This window comes from Ovis canadensis, chromosome 20, assembly GCF_042477335.2.
Source record: "Ovis canadensis isolate MfBH-ARS-UI-01 breed Bighorn chromosome 20, ARS-UI_OviCan_v2, whole genome shotgun sequence".
Taxonomy (NCBI): Eukaryota; Metazoa; Chordata; class Mammalia; order Artiodactyla; family Bovidae; genus Ovis; species Ovis canadensis.
The window spans coordinates 28,791,890-28,805,922 of record NC_091264.1 but is presented as its reverse complement, the minus strand read 5'-3'; the positions used below and the strand labels follow the sequence as shown (position 1 = coordinate 28,805,922).

Here is a 14,033-nt window from a genome sequence, read left to right as displayed (position 1 = left end):
AGACGAGGGTTCAACCCCTGGGTTGGGAAGATCCCCTGGAGTAGGAAATGGCAACCCGCTCCAGTATTCCTGCCTAGAAAATTCCACGGACAGAGAAGCCTGGCAAGTCTATGATCCAAATGGTCACAAAGAGTAAGACAGGAGTAAGCCACTGAATACAGCAGAGCACTAACCCTTGAGGGATGATGGAATCGACAGCTGACAGAGCCACATAGCCATCAGCCAAACAGCACCTCACTCGCACACCAGGAGCCTGTCTTGTGTATCTTAAAAAGATCCCCTTTACCTCAAAAACCTCACATCAGTCCTTCTTCCTCACACCAGCTTACCAACTGATTATTTTTTCCCACCACATCCCTTATTCTGTTAGTAATACTGGATTTAGATTTTGACTTTAGTTTTCCCTCCAGTTGGCTAGTGGCCAGGAATTACAACCACCACCACCACAGGGATAGTAAACATTGATTGAGTGCTTACTCTAGGCCAGGGGCTGGCAACCTTGGCAACCATCCTTCGAGAATGGTAGCATTTATTATCATCCCCATTTTTCAGATGAGGAAACTGAGGCTCAGGTGAACTAATACACAAGGTCTTACAACAGGTTAAGTGGTGGAGCCAGGATTCAAACATAGATCTGATTCTAGAAGCCTCATTCTTGACTATCAAGCTGCAACAACTTTGCCTAAACTGTACTTGGTCTGTTCACACTGAGAACCAGGGCAGGTAAACCTCTAACCTGTCTGTCAGAGGGCGAGAGAGTAAATATTTTCAGCTCTGCGACCCATACAGCTTCGAGGACAACACTCCAACTCCACCCTTTTCTCATGAAAAGGGCCACGGATAACACAGACAGAAACAGCATGGCTATGTTCCAGTGACACACAAGGCTTGTTTCACTTACACAACAAGGTGACGGGTTGGACTTGGCTGCTGGGATTGTCAGCTCCTAACCTATGGCAGTCTGTTCATTCCTTCAGCCAACATGGGCCGAATGTCCATCTTGTATCTGGCATGTTCTAGGTTCCAGATAGAGGGAGAACCACACCAGTTTCCACTGCCAGGGAGCTGAAATCCTAGTAAAGATCTGTTTCACCTGTGCCTGATAAGACTGATTCCTCACCTTGGTCCACTTCCCGCTTCCCTTAGACCTATGGCTCTCAACTCATACTTCACAGCACCTGGGGACCTTGCAGAACCACCAGTGCCTGGGCCCCATGCCCCAGAGATTCTCATTTAATCAGCCCGGGGAGGGCCCAGGTACTGATAATTTTACAAGCTTCCCAGGGGATGGGTTGAAATCTACTGCTTCGGTAGCTGTTAGCCTCCTGTTTTTTCCACTTATTTACGATCTGAAATAGGGAAGTCTTTTAAGCTCCCCGCTTTGAGTTCTAAAATGTAGATTATACCCGTCTCGTAGATTGTCATGAGGATAAAATGAGGCTACATGCTTTTCAAACATGAGGTATGACTGTCATCGTGCCGTTATCATTCAGCTTTAATGCTGGGTCCTATATCAGTGATTTCCCTCTCCGGTTTTGACCTCAATTCTTTGAACCAAGACAGAGTTTGGGACTTCTAAACCAAGCTCTAGAGGTAGCTCACTAATAGCCCGGGTTCATGGGTGAGCGAGTGGGTGGCCTTTTCCTTTAGGCTAGTGGAGCCTCGCATGGTGCTGCCACTTGTCTGGCATGGGGAGGGCTGTTCTGTGCCCCACTTTTGTAGTGAAGGTCTCCATCTCCAGGCAGAAACAGCTGATCTTTGAGCACTGTTGCGAAGCCTTGGATAAGTGGCTTATTTACTTTGACACATGGACAAATGTCCAAATCCAGGTACTTTCAAGAACTAGAAAGTGAAGGGCATTACCATTTCGCTGAACACTGATCAGTGTGCTCCATCTTTGCCATATACTATTTCATTTCACCTTCAGAACAACCCTTTAGAACACTTACTGTTCTCATTTGACAGGTGAAAAAGACTCAGAGAGGCTCAACAGCCTGTGACCCGATGGTTCCAGGACTGGACTCACACCTGGGTCTTGCTGACTCTTGCACAGACCCGTGGGGCATCCTACAAATAATTCAGCTCCTCTGCAGCCAGGATTCAAAGAGCTACCCAACTGCCTCAGGTTTATTTTTCTCGATTTTCTCTTTCCTTTTCTTTTTCTGAAGCAGGTGAGGGGCTGGGGGGGGGGACCCAGAAAGAACCCCACAACACCTGCTAATGCCCATAGTCTGACAGCCTCGCTCAGCACTAGCAGGATGACCCACAGGTCCAGAGAAAAAAGCATTTCCTCCCTGCACAGCATTCGGATGGTGCAGTTTTATAACCTCATAATGAAACAAAAAAAACAAACAAACCAAAAAAATGTGAGGAGAGAGTTTGGAGAAATAGATACTGCCAGGAGTGAGGAATTCACCGACCCCCAATCTGGGCCATCTCAAGAGAAGTTGGCCACTGGCTGAGTCTCTTAAAAGCTGAAAAGTCATCCCAGGCCACGGTTAAAGAGAGAGCTTGAACAAAACAGAAACAAATGTGATCTTCAAAGTCTTAAATGTCAACTTGAAGGATAACTGAGCAGCACTGAGATGGGCCAAGAGAACCTGCAGCTGCTTTCCCCACATCAGATGGTCCTTCAGTCCTCTGGATCGGCCACCCCACAGGGCTAGACGGCGCGTCCACTGGGGGAGGGGGCAGCCTCCCCAGCCCATACCTGCCAAGCTGTTTACAAATGGCTAAAGCTTCCATCTTTACCACCCATCAGAGTCTCCCCTCTAACCCTGAGGAGCAGTGACCGTCTCTGACCTGGGCTTTGTCCTTTAGGATGCCTTTCTTCTTGATCTTCCCGCCCCACTCCCACCTTCCCACCCCATCCATACAACCGGCTCCGCTGCCCTCCTCCCTCTCAAGAACTCAAACACGAGAGTGATTTCCAGGCCAGATATCCAGGATGCCTGGTGTCCCCTCCTAGCCCTCAGGATAACAGAGCAGCCACGCTCCTGGATAATCCCCAGTGGCTACTGTTTCTAGAGGGAGGAAGTAAGGGTGACCTGAGCCCTTGAATCTCCACCCAGGTGTCTTCAAGAATGGAAAACAACACAGCCAGATTTGGAGAGAGGTCCTATCCAAACCACGTGGGTGGCTGATGGCTAAAAAAAACTAGAAAATAAAATTATGAGATTCCCTTTATGAAAGGTCTACAACATTCCTCGCTCTGTTTTAGCCACTTTGTATAAGTACCATGTTTGTAGCAACCTTGAGCAGTATCACTCTCCTTTCACAAGTGAGGGAACTTAAGCTCAAAAAGAATAAGTAATGTATCCCAGGTTACTGCTTCCCTGGTGACTCTGGTAAAGAATCCACCTGCAAAGAAGGAAATGCAGGTTCGATCCCTGGGTGAGGAAGATCCCCTGGAGAAGGAGATGGCTATCCATCCCAGTGTTGTTGCCTGAAGAATCCCATGGACAGAGGAACCTGGCAGGCTACAGTTTATGAGATTGCAAAGAATTACATGACTGAGCGCGCATGCCCAGGTTACTAATTCTCTCCCAGGAAGACGGCTCTGACGTCGGTCCTCTTTCCATTGTGCCAGGCTGCATCTGAAGTCCAGAGCTAAAGGACACCAGATCCCTGAACACAGAGACTCTAGTTGTGGAGACTTAGGTCAACTCCTGTCAAAGCAAAGGACACTTTCCAAGTGGTTCTTTCTGCCAGGTGCCTTTGACCTTTCGACCTTCTGAAGAGCCTGAGAATGCACCCTAAGTATTCTTATCTCAGAGATGCCCAATGAGCTGGTCAGAAGCTTGAGCTGATAGACGGGCCAATGAGAAGGCTTCCATATCAGCCCAGGTATCAGTGGTCTGAGAATCCAGTGAAATGTTCCCCTGAGCAAACTCTAAAGGGTCAGGATCTCACTGACCCTCCAGAGAGGATGATGATAGAACTGAAAGGCCAGATCTCAGCCTCAGTTGTCCCTGAGGGGTCCTGTGCTGGGACAAGAGGCCACCCTAGATGCCAAAATTTCTTTTCTTTTTTTTTCAGCAAGCTCTGGGAGATAGCGAAGGACAGGGAAGCCTGGCATGCTGCAGTTCATAGAGTCACAAAGAGTTAGACATGACTGAGCGCCTGAACAAGACTCTGGGATAGGTCCCCTCCACCCCTGGATAGTCAGTCTTCTACTTGTCCATGGTGGGAATGAGTGGGGACGTTTTCAGTCATTACTTCCATCAGCTCCACTGTGAGGCCAGCCCCTGCCTCCCTGATTATCTTTGCATCTTCCTGACCACCTACACTTCACCCTGCCCTCTTCTTTATCCCTGGATCCCAGGCTCTTCAGTCATGGCAACAGTTTAACCTGTTTTGTGTCGAAAAAGAAAACAACTTTGGTGACAGGGGGCTGGGGAAGAAGACTGGGGAGGGGACTTTTTTCCACAGAAGGCACTGGCCTTTCAACCTCCCCCACAACCACCAAAACTAAAACCCTCCACCTCCACTGGCCTTTCTCCTGGTCCCCCCCTTACACCCTCCCCCTTCCCGAACTCCTCACTCTCTTCTCAGTTCTGAGGTCCAGGAGAAGTTTCTCTCCTCTTTTTGTCCTGATGGGGGCACGAGTATTCCCTCAGCATCTGAGGATCTGGAGGAAAAACCCTGGAAACGCAGCTAGGAGTTAGGAGCTGGACTGTGCAGCTACCAGGGCACCAGACAATAATAGCACAGTTGTTTTTTTTTTTTTTTTTCTTAATGGAGAGATGAAGGTCGATGCAGCTCCCAGAGCAACCGAGAAATGGCCCGTTTATGCTTCCAGGCCTGAGGCCACGACCATCCCCACGCAGTCGCCAATGCATAAACAGGCTCCTACACATGCATTATGCTTCCAGGCCTGAGGCCACGACCATCCCCACGCAGTCGCCAATGCATAAACAGGCTCCTACACATGCATTTCGCGGGGGTACTTTTGTTTAGACGGCCCTTAGCGTTTTTTCCTCCTTCACTGCCCTCAAGTTAAAGACATACTCCTGAAGTTAAAGGAGTCTAGAGCTGACTTGCTGTCTCTTCAGTCTCTTACACCTCTTCTCGAGGGGTCAATTTGTACAATTTCTAAAACCCTTCCCAAATCTTCAACTTCCTGTGGGTCCGTTTTTTATATCCACATTTCCTCTCTGTCCTTTTTTTTTTTTTTTAATTCTCTCCTTTTTTCTAGGACACAAGGAGAGTCCAGTAATCTTCCTCCCACCCAAATATTGCAGGTTGGTTCTATTGCAAAATATAAAGCCAGAGACCCGGGTAGGATGATGCTGAAAGGGCTCTCTTTGTGGTCACTGGTTTGCTGAACAGCTATGGACATCCAGTGTGTGCAATGGGCAACCCCCGGCTAGCGGATCCATACTGCCCTGCTTCCTGCCACACTCAAAGAGCACAATTTCCCCTCTAAGACCTAGGGAAAATCCATTCCCTTCTTCAGCCAACTTTTCAGAGAAACTCAAGAAACTGACACCGAACTTGGAAGGAGGAGGGGGACGCAAAACCTGAAACTATTTAAAGATAGAAAGTTGCTCTCTTTCCCTTGTAGGTTTCAAGGAACGTCTCCAGGGACTCTTTCCTGGAGAGGTGTTCCCCCTCGCCCCACCCCATCTTCTAGGGACTTTGCAAAACCACCACAGGACTGTGGAAACGTGGCCAAGGCAGAGAGCGAAGAGTTAAATCAAGCCCAGACCTCAACAATCTGTGTTCAATTTTGATAAAAATCTCTCTCCCTCTCCCCCACCACCCCCCTTCCTCCACCCCACAACTCAGACATGTCTCTTTATGTTACGAGCTTGCATCTTGTTTGGGGGCACCGAGGGGCTCCCAGAAAACCCCATCGGCCTCCACAGTGGGCACATGTGGCAAACACATCCACTCCACTCTCCGGCACGGCTGGACACAGAGTCCTGCCCACCACCTCCTTCTTCTCCTCCCCCCTGCAGTTACCTGCCTCCAGCCCAGCTCCTTCGTTCGGGTTAAGTCAAAGCCCCATTGCCCCGCGCTGTCAAGGCCCCAGCAGGCGGACGGACGGGCAGCAGCCGCAGGTGCTGGGGTTCCAACTCAGGACGCCTTTCCTGGGACGCTCCTTCCCTCTCCCAGGTCCCGCTGCTTCTGAGAGCAAGAGGCTCTCCGCTCCCCTCCGCCCCGCCTAGCCTGCTGGCCAGGGGCCAGGCTTGCAAGTGGGAGCTGGGGGCGTGTGAAGAGTTAAATCACCCAAAGGCAGGCACAAGCGAACCCGGAAAAGCCACCCCCAAAATGTTGTCCGTTTGGGGGTCACCGGCTCTGTCTGTCCACTTACGACAAGAAGGAATCGGATTTCAAAGCCATAAACATTTTTTTATAAAGTTTTCCGAAGACATTTCCTGTGTCCAGATGTGCCCATCCAGACAGACCCGACACGCACATCACACCCGCCGGCACCGACGCGCTCGCAGCCCCCGCCTCCCCACCCCGGAACTCCGCTCAGAGATCCTAGGCGGCTCCTGCAAAACACTTCGGGGACGCAGAAACAGGCAGCCGGCGGAGCCGCTGCCTCGCCAAATCCCCTTTCAGCCTCGGAAAGAAAAGTAGAGGAGGAGAGAAGTGGGGAAGTGGCCCGGGAAGCCTCCCGCGGTCCCCTGGCCCCCGGATGCGAAGCGGGGCGGAGAGCGGGGCGGCCGTACTCACCCCGGGCCGCCCGCGGCGCGTCCTCGGCTCCCGCAGCCCCGCGCCCGGCTGCGCGCCCGCCCGCCCGCCGCGCCCGCTCCGCGCTGAGCCGAGCCGAGCTCGCCGTCTCCCGACCGAGACCTCGCCGCTCCCCCTGGGCCGGCCTCGCGCCCGCCCGCCCGCCCCGCTCTGACGTCAGGCGTCTTGGAGCGGGATATTTATGGCCAGGATACTCTGCATTTTCCCTAGGTAGAGTTCTGATTGCAGTTCCTTGGGATTTGTAATTTTCACACTTTCAGACAGAAAGCAGCGGAGGGAGGGAGGAGAACGCAGCCCGCAGGGCGAGGCAGACAATGAGGGTAGCTGTTTTCCAACTCTGGCAAAGAGCCTTCTCAGGGCTTCCTCTGTTCTGGAAACAGAGAAGGGGTCAAGGAGACAGGAATAGAGACCTGAGGCGGTGGGTTTCTCCTCGTTTTTCTCCTGGTCCGCGCGGGCTGGGAGGTCAGGTGCTCGGGCCCGGGGAGCCCTGCGCTTCCAAGTTCCTTCACGGGACACTAAGTCCCAGGAAGGTGCTAGGACAAGAAAGGAGATAAATCAGGAAGAACAGAACAGCTAATTAGAAGCCCTGGTCCACACCCTAACAACTTTTCCATTTCTTCTTTGGGAGTGGGTGTGTAAAAAAAAAAAAAAGTTTATTTTTAATTAAGTTATGTTCCACACTCCCTGCGCTTGTATAGCTTTTCCAACTCAGTACCAGTCAATTCATCTTATTTCATTGCTTACGTATAGAGTTTGAGCCATTTATAATAGTCCTTACTCATACTTTATAAAATGGCTTTTAATTTTTTCTTTTTTTCCTTAAATGTGATTGTGATCCATCTCCTTGTCTGGACGGAAGTTGCCTTAGTCAAGAACAACAGTCTCCTCCATGACTGGCACCTTCACCAGGATGGAGTCTGGGTTGTTTCACTCTCCCAGGAGTGAGCAAGCAGATGGAGCCCACGTTGGGTGATGAGCCAGGTGGAGTTTTCTGGCTGTTCAGGTCTGGATTCTGGATTCTGATGGTTGTCTATTTCTCTATCTAGCCGAAGAGGTTTGGGGACATGGCTTGGTTTAATGGCCATCTTTCCAGAGTAGAGAAAAAAAGAGAGCATAATGCTTTATCCTAGTTGGTGCCCATGGTTTGGAGAATGAACTGAAAAATGAAATACATGGGATGCAAATCGCGTGTTCAGTTGGATAACATAAGTGTGTAGGTATTCAACGCCCCATTAAGGAGGAGGATAACCGCAAATCATCACTAAAACAACACAGCGCCAGCGAGCATTCTGTTAGCCCAGATGGGGTAAAGGTGGGGGTGTGTCTTAACCACACTTACAGTGCAGCAGGGACTCAGGGACTCGGAATGTGTTTACCCCTTTGGCAGCAGCTGTTTAGGGCTGATTGCCAGAAGGAGCCAAGTCTTGGGACTGGGCCTCTTGGTGGGAGACAGCCAAGATGTTTTGGTCCAAGCCACAGAGAGCTCAGAGCCCTGCTGTTTGGTCACTGTCTGGCTGCCCTCCTGAGCATCATACCCCACAGCAACATCTCTCCATCCCCTTCCTCCCATTAGGGTTCCAAGGTGAACTCGGCTTTGTGGTGGACACTGCACGTTGGCTTCCAAAATCCCCTTCTCCCTTGCCTTCCTCAACTAAAGAAACTGGAGGTCTACAATAGTCACCATCCCAGACACCCTTGTAACTAGAGATAGCTGTGAAACCCATTTCCATCCAGTGAGGTTGGCATGCAGAAGGCAGGGGTCAGCTTCCACAAATATTCTTTAAGAAAAAGTCAGATTCAGATGGCATGTCCCTTCAGCCCCTTGACAGCCCCTGTTTCTCCTTCCTCCATTTCTTCTCTCTTAGGACGTAAATATGATGTCTGGAGATACAGCAACCATCTTGCAACCTGAGGACAAAAACCACTCACTTAAGAATGGTGGAGCAGAAAAAAAAAAAAAATGGTGGAGCGGGAACGTAAAAGGAACTAGGGCCCTCGATGACATCTGTACGTGACTGAACTTTCCTCTGACTTCTTGTCAGGTGAGAAAAAGAAACTCCTATGTGTTCCTGTTATAATAGTCGTCTTATTTTTTTTACAGCCAAACATAATCTTACCTGACACATTTCCATCAATCCACCAAAATACAATATCGGAACGATTCCTGAACATTAGCTCACAAGTATGATGATTCCTTTTAACTTTATGTATGCTTAGTCCCTCTGTCGTGTCCAACTCTTTGTGACCCCTGTAGCCGCAGGGGTTCCCATCAGGCTCCCCTGTCCATGGGATTCTCCAGGCAAGCATACTGGAGTGGGTTGCCATTTCCTCCTCCATTTAACCTTGTACTGACATTACTCTTTCCAAAGCCTATCTTCATATATTCCCCAGCAAACTTCATAATTTGGAGAAGTATCACAATAACCTCCATTTTTCATATAAGAAAAGAAGCCAGATTTAATAGATATCCTGCCCAAGATCACACAGTCTACAAAATAAGGGACCCTTGAACCCTAGCCTAGTTCTTCCAACTCCAGTTCTGCGTATTTTCTGCAATACCTTAAATAATAAAACCACAAAGCCCAGTGAAGATGCCTAATCCATACTAAGTCTATTTCACCAAGATGCAAGAGACTGAAAGTAAATTCTGGAACTAGAAGGTGCCACAGTCCACATGGGGAATTGAGTCCAGTCCATCGTTTCCCCAAATCCCCCTCACCTTCCAGCTACCCTCTGATATCCTGCCCTGAATCCCCATCGTTGCTCTTGCTAAGGTCACATGACCCTTTAGTTGAATCAAGTCTTGGCATCTTCATGGTCACGCCCTGTGAGATGCTTAGAGCATCCCTTGTTTAAAGCACTCCCCTCTTTCAGGGACATCTTAGCACAACAACTTCCCATGGGTAGTTTCTCTTCCCAGTCCTTCTTCCACCTGACTGTGGATGTTCCCCAGGGATCTGCCAGCCACCTTCCTTCTCTTGCCGGTCACCAACACATCTCATGCGATTTCATCCTTTCTCGTTAGTTCTACCGCAGGCTCTGTGACTGTCTGGGAATGTCAACCATCATCTCAACACCCAGATCTACATTACAACCACCATTTTCCTCTCAATCTTAACTCTGCTTTTCCAACTGGTTTTGCCCAGCATATGGTGAGTAGTAAATAACTGGTATATGTTTTAAATTATTATTGTAAAAACGATGCAGAGAAGTGACTAAAGCATAAGAGGATTTTGTGACCGACTCACTTCTAGGATGGGGAGCTTTGGCGTGATCATCCTCCCTTGAAGACCCCACAAGCCAATCTGCTTGTCTCCAGCCATAAGGAAATGCAGCAGAATTAATGGAAGTTAGCAGGAGCAGACCCTATAAAGAGGCAGACCTAATGAGAAATAGCCTCATTAACTCCTTTTTACATGTATATGTATGGCTGAGTCCCTTTGCTCTCCATCTGAAATCGTCACAACATTGTTAATCGGCTAGACTCCAATATAAAATAAAAAGTCTGATAAAATTAAAATGTCAAAAAAAGAATTTACTCCTTTTGGAATTAACTCTTTTTAGAATAGCCTCATTAACTTCTTCCAGGCAAAGTGAGAGACAGAAGGGATTAAAAATGAGGTGAGATAGGGCCAGTCAATCCTAAAGGAAATCAGTCCTGAACATTCACTGGAAGGACTGATGCTAAACCTGAAACTCCGATACTTTGGCCACCTGATGCAAAGAGCTGACTCATTGGAAAAGATCCTGATGCTGTGAAAGATTGAAGGCAGGAGGAGAAGGGGACAACAGAGGATGAGATGGTTGGATGGCATCACAGACATGAGTTTGAGCGAGCTCCGGGAGTTGATGATAGACAGGGAAGCCTGGTGTGCTTAGGAATGGAAAGAGTTGGACCCGACTGAGCAACTGACCTGAACTGAACTGAGATAGAGCTGGAGACTTAGAGGTGGTAGGTGGGAAGCATGAGAAGGATGGGATCAAGGGAAGAGGCTGTGTACCAGAATATTCCAGGTCTAAGGAGAGGAGGAAAAAAGACTCCATCTCTCCCCAGGTAAGCTTACTCAGGTTCTACTGGGAAGAAGGGCAGGTGAAGCTTATAAAATACATGGCTATCCATGCTGAGGCTGTTTTGAGGTTATTGAGTCTTGAAGACTCCATAAAGTGGGAGGGGCCCTTCCAAGATCATCTGTTTTCCCCCTACCCCCAACACTATTGCACACAGAACCCTAATGTAGGGAGGGTGGAGGGTAATCGCTTATGCTCAAGACTGCTCCAAGGGTGGGGGTGGGGCCCATCTTTTCTCTCCTGTCAGCCACCTGTATATCCCAGGAATATGGCTCTGTGTGGCACACTGCTCATCTAGAAAATTCCACCTGCTTCCTAAAGGACCCCCAAACAATTCAGCAAGCTTGTCCCTGCATCCAAAGCCAACTGTACACTTCCAAGGCCTGGCTAACTCGTGAGAGAAGTAGGCATCACAAAATCCCCTCCTTGCCCACTTTCCAGGGCCAGACCTCCTGGTCCTATACCACACAGGCCCCAGGAGCACTCAGCAAAGATCTTGTAAAGGATCAGTGAGAACTCCATGAGTAGCCATCCAATCAGTACAAAATTGCCTTCCCCAATTCACACTGACAGGCCAAAGAAGATGGTGATAAGAACTCAGGTGTTAGAGACCCTGGTTAAATCCTCACCTTGCTTCCCACTGCTCTGTGAGCTGCCTATGACAGGTAACTTTCTGAAGCTTAGTGTTTGTGATGGTTAATTTTACATGTCAACTTGGCTGGGCCACATACCCAAGTATTTGGTCAAATATTATTCTGCGTGTTTTCATAAGGGTGTTTTTTGGATGAGATTAACATTTAAATTGGGGAACCTCTATAATGTAGGTGGGCCTCATTCAGTCATCCTAAAGGTCATGCTAGAACAAAGGGTGACTTCCAGGATGCTCCCAGCGGATGACGTATCAGCCCTGAACTGCAACTCTTCCCTGGGTCTCCAGCCTGCCAGCCTCCCACAATTAAATGAGCCAGTTCCTAAAAATCTACCTGTCTGTCTATCTACCTATACACACACACATATACACACACACCCCCAACCACCACCATCCCCCCCAATTGGTTCTGTTTATCCAGAGAACCTTGACTAATACAGTTTCTCAACAATAACATGGGATGAAGAACATTCCATCCCTAAAGGATTGTTGACAAGGTTAAACGAGGCAAATGGATTGAAAGTCCCTACTCCAGTGAGTTCTTCTAGGACTGGGGAGAAAGAGGAACCCTCAGAGTTGTGAGGTCCCTCTCATCCCACCCCTGAGGCCATCAGAATCCACCTTCGGACCCCAGGCTTTGCTCAGGAAAATGCCAAACTCTGTCTCAAGGGCGTTGGTAATGCCGAGAGGGCAGAAGAAGGCTGTGTACACTGGGCCCAGTTCAGCACAGATATATAACACCTCCGGCGTTTTGTTCATGGACTATTCTGTCTCTTTCACTTATGTTTAGGGGTATAGTCTCCATTGATTAGAACCAGCCTCCTGAACTTCCATTATCCAGCAGTAATTTCTTTTTTTTTTTTTTTCAAACTTTTTCTTTTGTACTGGGGTATAGCTGATGGACAAACAATTGTTTTGATAGTTTCAGGTGAATTGCAAAGGGGCTAAGCCATGCATATCCATATACCCATTCTCCCCTAAACTCCTCTCCCATCCAGGCTGCCATATAACACTGAGAAGAGTTCGCATGCTATACAGTAGGTCCCTGCTGGTTATCCATTTTAAATTTAGCACTTAACCAACAGTAACTTTTAAGACTACAACTAAAGACGGAAGGTCAGGTTCCACAATTTCTTCCTGGAAAGGACATGAAATTAGGACATGAACTCCCTGAAAGATGTTTTAGGTTCTCATCATGGTGTGGGGTTGTAGAATGGCCTCAGAGTATGGCATCAATAAAAGCCTGGTTTCTAACCCCAGCTCAAGATCTTACAGCTAATTAAGAGCATCATTTAGTTTCTCTGGAAAAATATGGAATGATAGGAGGATCAAGCCCATGGTGCCGGAGTGAGGATTGAATTGCAGAATGTTTGTAATTACAGATGGCCATTATTCTTACAAGCCTCTTCCTCTCTTTGCCCTTTTCCATCTCCACCCCCCACCCCCCACCACACACAGCTCTCCTGTTAGTTAATACCAAGAATGCACTTAACATTAATGTACAATTCACCAGGTTCCTGGCATCTAGCTCTCTGCAAATATCTTTGCCTGGAGTTAAGAAACTTCCCCTGGCTCGGACATGACCACACCAAATAGGCAGTGATTGGAAAATTGGGCCCATAAAAGCCATCTCCTTCCGAGACGCAGGACAGCATTTTTGAGAAGCCTGCTCAGGTTGTTTGCAGCGGCTTTGAGGGTCGGCTCTGCTGCCTTGCCTACGTCAGAACCCTAAGTGTTTAACCACAAGACACACAATCCTGGGACATTGTGGCGGCAGCCGTCCACCCCCACAGCAAGGCAGGCCGTGCGTGCGTCTAATCCGGTATGTGCCCCTACTCCCATCCCCAGCAGAGGCCAGACAGGCTCCACACCTGGCCAGATGTGGGGTGGGATATGGCCCAGTGTGCAGAGTACTTCAGCGGCTGAGAAAGGGGGTGGAATTCCTTCCTGATCCCCCTAGACAATGTGTGATCTGAGTCTAGGGTCCCCAGCCTGGGGAAAGGCTATGCCCACTGGTAGCCCTAGCAGCTTATGTTATTTCTGGAGATGGAGTCCTTGCAGTCGGGGCTGCATACAAACTCCCATGATGGTCTCACCTTTGGTAGCTCAAGACTCTTAGAAGAATCCTGCTCAGGGCTGAGTGCTGCAATCAAGTTCAAGGTGAAACTGTCTTTTGAAATGTTTGAGAGAAAGAAATCTTCCCACCTGACCCTATACTGGGAATGGAGATGGGGAAAACACACACACTCATTTTTCTCCGTTGAAGAATAAATGGAGGCTGCTTGGAATCATCAGGTCTGTGTGACTTTGGCCTGGCACATGTGTGTGTATGCAACTGAGCAGGGACCTGGGGGAGGCCCAGGGACATCAGAAGAAGCATAACACGTTTCATCATTCAGTGGTTTTGTCTTTTAAAGGAAAGACCTTAAACATGGTAAAGTGATGATGTTAGGAATCTGTTCTTAATTACCACTCAGTAACTTGGCAATCTGTTTTATCCCATTCATTTCTTTTGGAAAGTTCTCAGCGACTCATCTCTTCAGCTGTGTGTACACAATCATACACAGAAATAAAGAAAGAGAAAACCCACCCTGGTTGCCTTTGGAAAAAG

The 14,033-nt window shown here is 48.6% G+C and overlaps 1 protein-coding gene across 2 annotated transcripts in view; it reads right to left on the bottom strand.

Annotated features, from left to right (window-relative positions):
* DAAM2 (dishevelled associated activator of morphogenesis 2) overlaps positions 1–6,839 on the bottom strand; it is a 131,374-nt gene extending 124,535 nt beyond the window's left edge. The window contains exon 1 of one of the 2 annotated variants that reach the window (XM_069563969.1): positions 6,688–6,839. The gene's annotated coding sequence lies outside the window, so the exon portion shown is untranslated. Of the gene's footprint in view, positions 1–5,967; positions 6,141–6,687 lie in introns of those variants that run through there. The other variant, XM_069563972.1, reaches the window with a different exon arrangement.
* Between the last annotated feature and the right edge of the window lie 7,194 nt (positions 6,840–14,033).